Source organism: Fringilla coelebs (genome assembly GCF_963513975.1).
Source record: "Fringilla coelebs genome assembly, chromosome: 5".
Taxonomy (NCBI): Eukaryota; Metazoa; Chordata; class Aves; order Passeriformes; family Fringillidae; genus Fringilla; species Fringilla coelebs.
In genome coordinates, this window is record NC_140033.1 from 21369415 (window position 1) to 21383762 (window position 14348).

Sequence of the window (14348 nt, forward strand, 5' to 3'; positions counted from 1 at the left end):
CCCAGGGGAGGCTCTGTATTGAAAAGGGATTTTTTTTTTTTTCTTATAGATACCATACGACTGCTTTATACTGTAGCATAACTGATCAAGGTATGCATAACAAATTCACAGGTAGCCAATTTTCATGTATTCAATATGTATTCAACCATGGTTCTATGAATGCACCTCTTTGGGAAGCACACCTTTATTGAGCTGGGAGTATTGGAGTGTGTGGGAAATGCAAGCACAGAGAGCTCCCAAGGCCTTGATTGCACAAGCTCAGAGATAGAGATGGATACAGTGTTTGACCTGAGACCTTGGAGAAGGCTTGAAGCTTTAGAACAGAAAAGTGAAACCGACACAAAGTAAGAATAAAGATTTGTAGTCTAAGCAGAAATGTGTTCTAAGCAAGTAGAAACATGCCTCATATAAACAAACAAATATGTTAAGCAAGATAGTAGAAAACAAAGTCTAACAACAAAACTTGTTATAGAATTGGTAAAAAGTAGAAGATACAGCAATAAGTTTCTGTAGAGTTACACGAGTGGATAAAAAGAGATGCATTGCAGCAGAATCGTGTAAAATGTAGCAATTAACAATTGGTTTATAAAGATGCTAGTGAGCTTTGTGGAAGTAGAAGATTGGATAAGAAATTTATAAAATGCATTGTAAATAGAATTAAAATGGCTTCTGATGTACAGCTTCTGATGTGATGGTTTTGGATGTAACAACCTTATGGTCTCGTCCTTCCGTGTGACTGATTTCGCAATAAACCATCTTTTAATCTCCTCATCAGTCGACCCTGTTTATTCTGTATCCCAGACAGGAGTGCCCTGTCCCTGGGACTCTTCAAAGCTGAGTCCAGGTTCCAAAGCTGCCAGCTGCAGTGATGGATGAGTCTGTACCTGGGAGTGCCAGTGAACACCACGCTGGCAAACCCCAGCCCCAGCAAATGCCGAGTGGGGGGCTGTGACCCACAAGGAGGGGCTCCTCTGACTCTGCAACAGCTGCACCTCTCAGCTTCAAAAGGGACTCAGATTGCTGTCACCCCTCTACAATTTCCATACTGAATAAATCATCCTGCTGCAATCAGCTGCTCCCATGCAGCTTGGAGTGTCAGTGCCTTTCTTACTGGGATCCCAAAAGAACTGGCACCTCCTCAGTATAACACACCATCAATTTTCAAAGAATATATCAGCACTCTCCTGTTGGTCTTCAAATTAATTTTCAAAGGTTAGATATTAAAAAATGAAATAGTTGATCTAGATCTAAAAGAGAGCACTGACAAGTTCAAAATAGAAGCAGCAGATTAAATCACAGTTTACAATAATTGTGCCTGAAGTTTCAAAACATTTATGGACAGCTGTGCATCTGTGCCCAGTACAGCCTCTAACTTTGCAGGCTCAGGAGCAGATGCTTGCACTAAGACACTGATGTCTGTCCATTGCTGCCTCAGATGTCCTGGTCTTAAAGACAAAAGTGTGAGAATTGAAGACATAATAAATCACTTGGAAAGTTCTTAATCCAAAATTTCTGGCATGTTCACTGATGGAGCAGAGTCAGGTCCTTGATGAGATGTGGGATTTTGATAAACACAAATAAATTTTGTTATGATCCATAAATGGTTCTATTTCCCAAATTAAGAGCAGGAATAACATGGGGCAGAAATGTGCGGTGTGCTAGTTTCCCTTCTGTCCCCAGCTGTGTGACAAACACACTGTTTAACACTCAGAGTTGTGTCCTTCCCTGTACTAGACACACACATCTTAACTGATCATTGGCAATAGAGGTCTTGGGCATTTTAATCAAGAGGAGAACTTAACACTTAAGGCCTAATTGTACAAACAACCCATCTGTTTTGTATAGTGCAGAACCACAGCCATATTTTTAAGGTTAAATCAACCCCTTAGAAATTAGACAATCTGTTGCAACTTCTACCCAGCTGTGCTTCAGGCAGTGGCACTATTATCTACTAATTCATCTAGTACTAAGGGACATGCAAGTAGATGGAAAGGGCTTCAAAAAATTGAGCAAATGAGTATCACATCTCTTCTTTTAATTGTACTAGAAATACTGCAGCACGATGATGTATGTGCTCATTGAAAGAAAATGTTGGTTTGTTTATCAATGTGTAAAAGAAGGAACTGAGAGATTCTTCACAGATTTCTCTTATTCTGAGTAGTATTATTATCTGCAAAAACTGGAAAATAAGTGCTTTCCTTGTAAATAAGATCTTCATGACAGACCCTCTAGCCTGAGCCTTTTACTCATCCTCTGTTTTGTAATTCTAATCTCTTTGGCATATATCTGGAGGAGGTTTAAGCTTTTCATGTTTACCCTTATTGTTCTGGCAGCATCGGGATGCTTTTAAAGGGGAATCCACTTAAATATACACAAATTGAGGATGATGACCCAAAATTTGCTCTAGAGAAGAGACAAGCATAGATGCAAGCTCAGTTAGTCTTCCTGGACTGCTGTCCAAGAAAATGATGACATTTATGTTTTTGCATAAGGTTTGCCACAGGCTCATTCATTTGCCTAGCCACGTGTCCGATTATGCAAAATCCAAAGCTCAGCCTGAGCAAACATATTATCTTATTAGCAGTACATCTGAAGTATTCCCTTTTTTATTTCAATGGACAGAAAATATCTGACTAATACATCATTTTTAAGCCAGTCCAGGCAGGAGCCACAGCCAGACTTGGGAATCATATGTGCCATGTCCCTCCCAGAGAGGCATATGGAGACAGTCTCTGTTGTAAGTTGAGTGTGCTTATGATGAGATTCAACTCATAAATGAAGCAGATGAATGGAGGGCATCTGAATAGAAAAACCTGACTTTTTTCCCCTTACGTACTCTTATTTAGGCAGGGTTGGCCTGAGATCATTGAGAGAAAGAGGTTTCATCTTTAATAAAGCTTAGATTCATTCCTCACCAAAACCTGTTGGCTTATTTCATGCTTCCAGAAGTCATTGAAGGCCTGGCAGCTGTTCCTGACTGTCCTGTTCTGGAAATCCTTTCTGCAATTTGGAGAATTTCACCATCAAAAAATGCTTAAAGGGCTTAACTGAGAATTTTCAATTTTTAAATTATAGTGAGTTAGAGGGAAGCAGCTCTCTCTCCACACAAGCTGCTGTTGTACTGGCAGCAAATCCACTTCCAGATTTACATTTGTACCCAGCTGTGTTCTCCTACACCCCCTCTCCAAAAGTTTATTATCTCCTCTGGATTTGAGCACGGCAGCTCTCCAAAGGAATTTTAAATATCCTGGCCTAAAATAAATGAAATCCTTAAAAAGAAATGCTAGAAAGTGATCACTTAGTCTGGATTATTCCACAAGTGCAGCTGTGAAAAGAGTCACATGAAAAGTTGGGTTATCAGGGCTAAGAAGGAGTGGCAGGCAATAAGTGACAGAAATGGTGAATGTAACTTTTTAAACTGGATTTTCTTATGAGCATTTAGGGACATGTAGCCACAGTTAAAAAGACCAAGTGGACAGGGCAATCCTTGGGTAGTGTATCACAAAGTATTTGTACTTAATTTTTTAAAAGCTGTTGTATTGGAGGACATCTGAAGATCTGTTCAAGTTTCAGAATTTTCTCTGTTAATTTCAGACTACCTTTTTTATACAGCATCCTTAGATAATATCAGCCCTTCTTTTCAGACTGAAAAAAAGAGAGTATTGTACAGAGGTGCACACGCTCTACACCACCCTTACTCTGAGCCACTGGAGATGAAGGATCAGACCTAGCTTAGAACTGTACTAACCATTCCAGCATGGATTTCAGTCAGCTCTGAGCACTGGCAGGACAAGTTTACATTTTCCTATGAAGTACCCCAAGTGAAAAACTCAGTCCTCTGCTGAATAATCACAGCACTTGGTGCAGAGATCATCATTTTTATAAGCTGTGGCTAGCCCTGCCCTAAGAAAAGGCCCATGATACATTTAACTGTGAAGGAGACAGAGTAAGATTTTGCCCAGATGAGTCCCCATAAGTGAGACTTCACCCAGACAAGTACCTGTGAGGAGAACTTTACCAAGGAAAGGAAAGGAACTTTCTTAAGGAAGACGTGTCCTGGTTTAATTCAGTAGAATTTTACTGGCTAAACATCCTAGAAGTTTAAACTGTGCAGAACAGAGAAAGCACAGGAGTTGGAGGAAAAGAGAATAGCATATTTTACATGCTTGCAATTCACCTTCCCACAGAACTTGTAATTGCAGATGATGACCACAGCCACAAAATAAGGAGAATGACACACATTTTTGAAATCACTGCTTTTGTTGCTCTTTATTTTGTTGCATTTTTTAACTATTCAGAAGATTTTCTAGCAAATCTCTGGTATTTGGTTGTAAACTAAGTTTAGCTTGGATATGTTTTTATCTTTCCAAATTCAAATTTTAAAAAAATCACTCTTATCTTCCAGAGCAACTTAAAACTTTTTCCATGTCACAAGTTTTAGCTGTGTCTGAACTATAAAGTCCTTATTTTCCAAGATTGCTATTAGTACTCTGATAGGTAAATAAACACATCTACTGCCTAACACAGATCGAGGACTTCTGTATGTGGAGAAGCACAAATGGGGTGAGTTCCAATCCAAAATGTTAACAGCCAGTTAAAAAGACACAACAGTTGCAGTGACCTAAATTAAAATAAATGTGGCAAAACTCTTGGTCAAAGAGTACCTTTGTCTATTTTCTGAAACACAGGGACACATTTAAGAACTAGAGGGTGGAGCAGTGCTTTGCAGGCAGCCCCATATTCATACAAGAAGAGAGGAAATGGACATAAGTTCTACTGAAGGTTGTTGAAACAGCAAAAATCTAGGCTGGGATGTGGCAAAAGCAGTTTTAAAATTGTTTTATAAAATGAAAAAAGTCTAAATGCGAGCATTTTGCAGAAATGCATCCTGTTCAAAGCCTTCTGCTGGAACATAGACTATGTTCAGCTGGAGGCTTGCCAGCTGCCTACAGCAGCAGATGCTGAAGAGCCTTGTTTTTCAGGCTCTGTTGCTCTAGGGCTGTGTCACCATGTGGATGGCCCTGGGCCTCCAGGGCTCCCAGGTCATCTGCTTCCCATCATGGGGTCTGGAAATCAGATCCTGGATCCGAGATCAGTGTGTGAAGGACAGGCTCCTCTTCCCACTCCTTTGCAGGAAGCTGTCCATCCAGAGCATCTGCATTAAAATTCACTCCAGGATTTCTTCTTGGGTTTTAGTCATTGTTTCAGAATTACCGAGACATCTGAAAAGCTCAATTTGCTTATAATAAATAGATATTTGCACCAGATCTAGTCTAAAACCCAGATGTTTAAAAGGCCATTTTAGCCCTTCTCCCACTCCCAGGCAGCACTAAACATTTCCTGCTTGCTTTGGGCAGGTGCAGCTGACCTTGCTGCCCACGGCAGAGCCAAGGAAAGGACTTGGGCAGTGGCTTCTGTGGGGAGAAGTTTTGCTGCACAGCAGCAGCTGGCTTGTACACATGGCTGTGGGAAGCACCTCCAGCACTCCTTTAAGTCTATCCCACTGCAGAGCCAGGATGAGCCAGACCCCATCCACAGGACTTCATGTGTCTGATAGAGCCACCTCACAATGCCAGGAAAGCTGTGTGGCAGGAAGTCTGCAATAGGGATTCCAGTTTGCAACCAAGATCATCCATGCTTAATTTTTTAAGTAATAAGTACCAAGCAATATTAGCTGATTTAAAAAGTCACAAGGATGAGGGAAACAAGGAAGAGGGAAGCATATTATAAAATATGAAGTGCTGAATATTATTTTAATAATCAGGGAATATAGTATGTCTGTTTCGTAATAAACCAGGATGAACTCATATAGGGATTTCATTAATGTGCTGTAAAGCTTGGCATATTATAAGATATTGCTTACAGAAAAAAAGCAGCCTTAATATCTCTCCCAATCTGTCACTAACAAAAGAGGCTAGATCACTAAACTAAGATCTTTCTTGGGGAACTATGCTGGCTGTCTAACCAACAACATTCACAACTGCCTCACATTTGAATAATTTGAGACATTTTTTTGTGAGAAAGGTACTGCACATCTGGAAGTGAGAAGAAAAATATGTCTGTTAACAATTTTCATAAGCTCTTATTTCAGACCACACAATGCAAATTTATCATATATCATAAGGAAAAACAAAAACAGATTGATGTGGATATTTTGGGAAAGTAGAAAAATGCAGAAACATGACAAGATAAAGTCATACCAGCCATTTGTGTTTACTTTAACTGTGTCAAACCTTCCATCAAGTTAGTAATAAGCATGCAGGTCATTAAACAGCTTAATTGAATTTGAGTGACATCTGCTTTTGAACAATTAGATGGCACAGCATATTTTCATAATGAAAGAATTTCCTTAATTTTCATCTTCTTTCACTGAAGGGTTATTAAGTAGTTCAGCCATTAAAGTGCTTATTTATTAGTGAAGCCCAGATGGCCAGCCACTATAAGTGTAAATAATAGCTGAGCTCTGTCAGACCTTAATTAAGAGATTGCAAATTAGAGGAACATCATTCCAATCACAGGGGTTAACATTACACTTGGCTGCTATTAAAATTCCATAATGTTTTGTGCAGAGAAAAATACCCCACACCCCAAATATGACTCATCCAGAATGCAATCTGAGGTAAGGAAAGGAAAATGTGTGATATCCCTGGTGTGACCCCTGCTCCAGAGCTCTGTCATTGATTCTGGTGAACCTGCAACCCCTGAACAGTCTTTCCTTCATGAACTTGCAAGGTGCTATTACTCCTGTATTCCACATGACCTCGATGGGAGCTGAGGGTATTCAGAAGCTGAAGGATTAGGTGGGAAGCCTGTCATACACATTTAGTTATAAATCTGTCTTGTTTTCTCACTCTGAAAGGAAATGAGCATGTAACAGCCACAGGTTTTTGGTTTTTTTTTTTTTTGGTCTAAATGTAGCAAGTAGCTAAGGACTGCAACACAGTGTGAGGCGGATATCTTTCTTCTCTGACTAAATTTAACATGTACCTGCTGCTGTGGGGCTGTTTTCTTGGATGAACATCAGAGACCCAGAGTCCTCCCAGGACCCATTTTAGCAGTTGTTCTGTCCCAAAATACCTTCTTTAGAATACACAAGATTCTATATCTTTATCACAAGCTAAGGAAAGGAGTTCTGATTTAGACTGTAGTGGATTTGAATTTTCTAGTGATCCACAGGTACCACTCTGGCCAGTTTTCTGCCTGCTTTGCCCAAAGCTGGTGGAAAAGGCCTCAAAAGACCAAAAAAAGACCAAATGAATTGACCAAAGATCATGGCAAATGTAAGCTCTTCATAAATACAGATTTATGGTTCCCACGAGATGTGCTTTACAGCAGCTGGGTTTTTCTGTGGCTCGGCTCCCGTTTTCATTGTTTGTTTCTAAGCTGAGTACTCAGACAAACTATCACAGCCTAAATAGCAAAGGCAAGTTTTATTTGATGTTTACAGTTCCCAATTAAATTCACCTCAGAACCACAAGAAGAGTTTCCTCAACAAAACATAATTCTAAAGCAAGAAGTGAGCTGTTACAACCCAGGCATTCAATTCTGCTATTTAAATAACTGTAGATACTAATTAGATCCATTGTCCGGGCCAGTGCTCAAACACTGAAAATCAATTTAAGCTTAATGTTGGACATAACTCTTCCCAGTGTAAAGACTGTGAAAAATCCATAACATACTTCATTTATCCTTTAAACATTTAGGAATTCTCTGGATGCTGCCATCAACAAAGCAACTGGAAGACACCAGCTTTTAGTTGAATGCAGTTGTGGCACAAGCCCACCATTCCTTTTACTCCCCACGCGGGGTCCTTAGTCTACGCAGTGCCACGGGGAATTATTTATTTGGCAATGCCCAAGGGGTGGTGGCATCATTCCAAAGTTCACCTCATTCCTTCTGGCTTTAGCTCTTTGCAGTCCCAAAGGCCACAAGCACTGCAGATTGCTTTGCTGACAAGGTTGGTGTTGCCCACTGGAGCCCTGCCGCCTCACCGGGGAGTCGCTGATCAATCGTGCCGTGGTTTTGGGCCATCACTGGAAACTCTCAACCTTTTGCTCCTGTGGATTGAAAAACCTGCTGGTTACACAGTCTTTCCAGCATGAAATAGGAGGTGATAGTCACACTGGCTGCATCAGGGATGAGAAAAGCAAACAGATCAAGGACAGAAGGCTGGTGAGTAAGTGATGCAGTCAATACATTGCCGATGCTGCTGAAATCAATGGGTGCATTTTGTTGTCAATTTAGGAGGAGTGGGATTTCACCAAAAGCTTCCCTGTGCTTAATTCCTCATGGGTTCTACACCCACAGTTAATTGCTTAGCAGTTCCTACTTCCAGGCTATTCCTGACTAATTAGAAATATGAATTCTCTGGCACAGCATACCCCTAAACCACTAAACCACATCAAAGGACATTATTCATCAGTGCTGTTTCTTATACTCTTCCTCAGTTTTTGTCAGATGAGAGACATTTTCCCAACATTAAATCTGAACTTCTTCCTTTTATTTCCTCTCATCCTGTTGCTGGTCCCCAAAGAGAGGAGATCTACAGCTCTGCCCCCCTGAGGGAGTTGTAGGCTGCGATTATGCACCCTCAGCCTTCTCTTCTCCAAACTGAACCAATTAAGTGACCACAGCTGCTCCTTGTAAGTCTCAGCATATTTCAATATATTTTAAAATTGAGTCTTATCATGAAAAAGAAGATAATAGTCTTTATGAGATTTTTGCTCTCTTTTTTCCTCAGACTATAGAGTATTAATTCTATAGTTAAATGAAATGGATATCCACCTATTCAATCTTACTTTAAAAGTCTTCCTTTGTATTATAATATGGGTCTGGCTTCTTATACCAATTACTATTCTCAATATTTTGTCTTTGCTAATGGGTTATTTTTGAGAGACCAGCACTGCAAGCTATGTGTATATTTATATGTTTGCACAGTGTCTTCAACTGTGGGCCAGGATGTAATTTGAAAGAATCTAGGGCATCATAATCAGTCTCAGTAAGGTTATTCCCTTTGTTGTGGCTGAAAAATTAGACTCCAGAGTATGAAGTGAAACCCAAAAAAAAGAGTGCCAACAATAACCAAAATGTAATTGCACATTTTAAAATATTTGCTGAATGAAAAAAGGAAAAGAAAACACAGGACAGTGCATCCAGAACCCCAGGTTGCCAATTCTGCCAAGTTTATTTCTCATATTCCAGGAATAGTTTGGTAATGACTGTGATCTGAATTCCTATTCTATCTTTACAAAGATTCATCAGGAAGCAAAGGAAAGATTGAGATCAGCAGTGACAGGTAGAGATCTGGAGTGCTCTGTGCCCTGTTCTCTGCCTGGTAGCCAGATCTCATGGAAATGAGAACAGACATGTAACCTGTTACTGGCTCTGGCTGGGATGGAGGGAATTTCCCTCCAGAGCCCCCATGGTGCTGTGCTTTATACTGGGACCAGAAAGGTGCCAGTAACACCCCAGGTTCTGGCTGCTGCTGAGCAGGGCTGGCACAGCATGTGTGCTCTCCACCGCTCCACTGGGAGGCTGGGCTGGGCAAGGTGTTGAGAGGGGAAAATGTCAGGGCTGCTGACCCAAACTGACTGAAGGGATATTTCATACCTTATGATAAATACCAAAGCTAAGGGAAAGGAGGAGGAAAGAAGGGCATTTGTTATTTACGATGTTTGCCTTCTGGAGTAACTACTGTGGAGGCTAAAACCTTTCTTCCCCAGAAGAGGCCAAACAGTGTCTGCTGATGTGAAGTAGAGAAGAAAATCTTTTGGTTTTCCTTTTGCTTACACATGTGCAATCTTCACTTTTTCTTTAGTAAATTACCATTTTCTCGTAAAAATTTGTTTTTTCCATCTTATTCTCCCTCTGTCCTGCTGAAGAGGGGATTGATAGAGCAGCTTAGTGGGCACCTGGTGTCCAGGCAGGATAAGACCCACCACAACCTGTTAGTGCAGCACCATCTTTTTGTTGTCCTTACAATTGTCAGCTTCTTTCTGACAACTTTTCTTACATGTATATGTTTTACCATTTGATGGAGTGAGTATTGCTAAAGACATGCTTCTTAATAATCATACTTTCAGGACCAGGAGAAATATATTAGTGGAAATAAAAATTCTAGACTCTTCAGTAGCTTCTACAGAGCAATTTTAATAGCTCATTCTACAACTGTGGGCCTGAAAAATACATAGGATGTGAAAAATTTATACTATATTGATTTCTACCCAAGGTAAAACATAAACTTCTTCATCCAATTTTGAAATCCAAGTGTCTTACTCCTTCTGCTCACACTGCACCAGAAGGGGATGGTTTTGATTCTGAGATGAGCAGGCTTTCGTGCCACCACAGCTGGGCTTGCCATGGAAAAACCTTTACAGATTTACTGGATAACAACAGAGAAGTTTATGATTGCAAATATTATTTCTATTTTTTTTAATCTATTCTAATGTTTCTTATCATTTCATACTTCTAATCCTAGGACAAGGGAAGAAGGGGACTTTGATCTCTATTCACAATACATTTATTATTTTTATTACTGTTGTACCCAGGGGTCTCAATTAGTATGGATATTCCTAAATACCAGTTAAGCAAATGCAAGCAGAAAATATTATCTAAATCACTTTTCATCTTTGGTAAACCCACTAATTTTCTTCTTAGGCCATACCTCTTCAGGAGAATGGAAATTCTGTTACAGTACTTCACACATTTTCTTGCAAACACCCGACATGTTACAATTCATGAAAATGAGCTCTGAAGCTTTATCCTGCAGGAAAGTGGTGGTTTGAGGGCTTTGGGGTGTTTTTTTTTTGTAATGAAAAGACTGCTCTCTGTATGCTAATCTTACACTGTTCTCAAAGCCTTGGATATCATATCAAATACTTTTTGAGGATTGACCCAGCATCTGCAGTTCTTGTAGCATTTGCATTCTGACACTATTATGTTGTCTAAATTATGATTATGAAACAGATGCTTCATTTATCTTCTTTTTATTGAAAGACTGCATAAGCCCTCCAATCAGAGAAGAAAAGTCTTTAAGAAGTTTGTTTGGTTTTTTTCTAGGGAAAAATTCCCTTAGTGAGCTTTTTCTATTGTGTTTCTTATAGACTCTCATTATATTTGTAAATGAATTTACAACCTAGATGTCTGAGTACAATTCACAAATTACACACTGGACATAGTAAATACTGTACAAATGTATCAGCAAAAGCAATTTACCACTGCAATCCAACTGAATGGGCTGATTTTCCCTTTAACACCTAAGGAATCAGTACAAAATTGGTTCTTGCAGCAATACCTTATCTTTTGCAGGGGAGGGAGCTGTTCCCTACAAATTTTAGGATGTAGATCTGTAAAATCAGTGTGCTAAGGAGAAATATGCAGCAAGTGCAGCTATGCTGGGTAGGTTAGGGGTGCCTGGGAAATATTTTGTGCTGTCTCCAAGATTAAAACAGATAAATAAGATGATAATAATGGAGGGAAGTGTCTTTCCTGCAGACCTTCACCTTAACAATATGTTCCAACCACTTGCTTTGCCCTATATCCCCACCTCAAATAGGGAGGAAGGAATATCTAGCTGAGGACTCAGATTTGTTTATAGGTAAGGATATCTGCACAAATTTGATGACATTAGTACCAAACTCCTTTTCTGTCTATATAAACAAAATATAACATGAAAACACAATATAATTCTTCTACCAAATCTTGGCTATTTGTTGGCATCTGGCAGACTTCCATCCCAGCTTTATGTCCTCTCATCTGCTGTGTCCCCAAAGGGAAATTGCACCAATTGCACCTTAAGCTATGAGTGGGAAAGTCACAGAGGGCTGAAGGAGAATCTGTTTGTGTATTGGTAATGTCTTCATCTGCAGCATCAGTAGCACAGAGTTCCTTGGGCACACACCAGGTGTTTCCTGCAGGGCAGTGCCTTCTGTGCAAGTCAGGAGGTGGCACTCCTGGTTGTGCTCCGTGGGTACACCAGCCTGTTGGTACCTGGCTGAACAATATCTGTGTAAAAATGGATTCCTGTCTTATCCACACATAGCCCCCAACTTGCATTTAAAATTGGAGAAGTATGCGTTTTAAAAAAAGGAAATATTAATAGTGACAGCTAGAATTATCTCTGCATCTGCTCATTTAGTTCCCAATTCAAATTTCCATGCAGGCTCTAGTTATGCTGCATAACAGTTAACACTGTAAATTGATGCAATTTCAACACAGCCTAAACCACACAGATAAACATATTCACTACATATTCACTCCATTAATAAGAAACATCAGTCAATCACTTGCACTGTAAATTGAAAATCACAATAGGATAGATTGTATCAGCTAAGCACTTTCTGAAAAGCCCTGATCACCCTCTGGATGGGAGGCAGGGAAATGGAAAATAACTCCTTGGTGTTTGTAACATCTCCCCAACCTTGCCTTGCCTTCCTAAGGCTGTGTACATGAGTGTAACCTGTACACAGGGAACTGCCTATCCCCTCACACCTGCTGCTTTCTACAAAAGGTCAAGAAGAAACTCAAATGGGACTCAAGCTCATAGAACCACTGCAATTTCAAATTAGGGAAAAACTCTTGAAATTGGCAGACCTGAAAAGTAACTTCCTCTGCTCTCATTTTTGCTTTGTAATGTTAAAACAATTTTACAGAATTTTTTGTTGTTTTGGTTTTATTTTTTTTGTTTGTTTTGGGGTTTTTTGGGGGGATTTTTTTTACGATTGTTTGTATGTTTTTGTTTGGTTGTTTGTCTTGGTGGTTTTTTATAAATGAATCTTCTTTATTTTCCTTTTAGGTTCCAAAGGGAAAATGAGTGCCAGAAGCCCACCAGTTTATCTCAACAAGCCAACTTGGACTCAAATTGCAGGAAAATAATTGTGGTAAAGAACAGATTCACTTTCACACCAGCTGATGGTTGTTATGGAACACACAGAAAGAACAAGTTCTACACTAATAGTCATAATTTTGAACAGCATCCTCCTTCTCTCTGTCATTTTTCTCTCTTGGGCGATTGTACTTAGAGATGTTAAAAAGCTGTTTATTTCTGTGCAAATTCTCTACCTGCAAAAACAGCTACAAACACCTGTATAAATTGCCTACAGAATCCAGTTTAAAGCTCTATTTGTATCAATATAGAACAACATTGTTGAAAAGAAACATGAAAATTATGCTTGTTATTACACAGGGTACAGAAATAGCCAGCCCTTGCTTCTGTATTGGATTCTAATATTTTTCACCACCTAATAATACTCATTACCTATATACAATTAATTTTTATATAACCTTACATTTTAAGGCCATTACTGAGAAAAAAAAGTGCTATACTATTGTAAAACAGATTAATGATCAATATTTTAATTTGAAAACTTATGTATAATTTTTGGTACAGTATTTTTTCTGCAAGTATTGTTGTAATTCGCTCTGTTTCAGGATTATTATACTTCAACAAATTCTCTGCATTTCATTTTTGTTTGGAGTTTCTCTTGGGTCAGAAAAAGGAACTTCAGAGCTTTGAAGACATGTATCCTTTTTGCTTGATATTCATATGAAGCTCCATTTGTTCCCTTCTGTCAATTGAAGTGATAACAGCAATAAAATGAATAATCATTGTATGTGTCAGGGTCAGGGTTCCACGAGATTGATTAAAAATGAACTATCATTGCAAAAAAAACATCCTTTTGGCTAAACTGGAACATCTTGGCTCAGATTTCACTCATAGTTATTTGCCTCAGTAAAAAATGGGAAAATAGCCTGGAGGCAGTGGAACAAACAAGTGTCAGATCAAGTGTCTGATCAGTCAAATCCTTTTCTTTCTTTGTATGGTTTTTCTGGGTCTGGGAAATGCCTATTTAGAGTGACAGGGTGAGTCCTGAGTTCAAGCTAGAAACAAATACCTGAATCTTTGAATGGACTCTCAGGAGAACACCAGGAGCTCAGCAGACCTCCATCAATCCCAGGGTTTCAGGATGGCCAGGATTGCAGCTCCCCACTTCAGAGCGCAGCTGACAAGGTTTGTCATATGCTCCATCCCAAATAATTTCTCTTTTCCATCCACATCAAGATTTATATTGTCAGTACTGCTCAAAAAGAGTTTCCTTATCCCAGGGGTGGGGAGGCAGTGAACTGCTCAGCCACTGCTCAGTCACCAGCAGGTACAGCTTTTGCCCTTGGTGCTGGAGATCCCTTCTCAGTGAGTAAGGAATGGAACATGCAGGAATGCCCTGGGGAGCAGAGATGGGGGCTCTGGTCACTTGCTTCCCAGGATAGTCCTAGCCCTAGGATGCCAAGTAGGCAGGAGTCAGATGGCTGAATGACTCCAAGCAGGGAACTGAAGGTAGGTTGTTATTTCC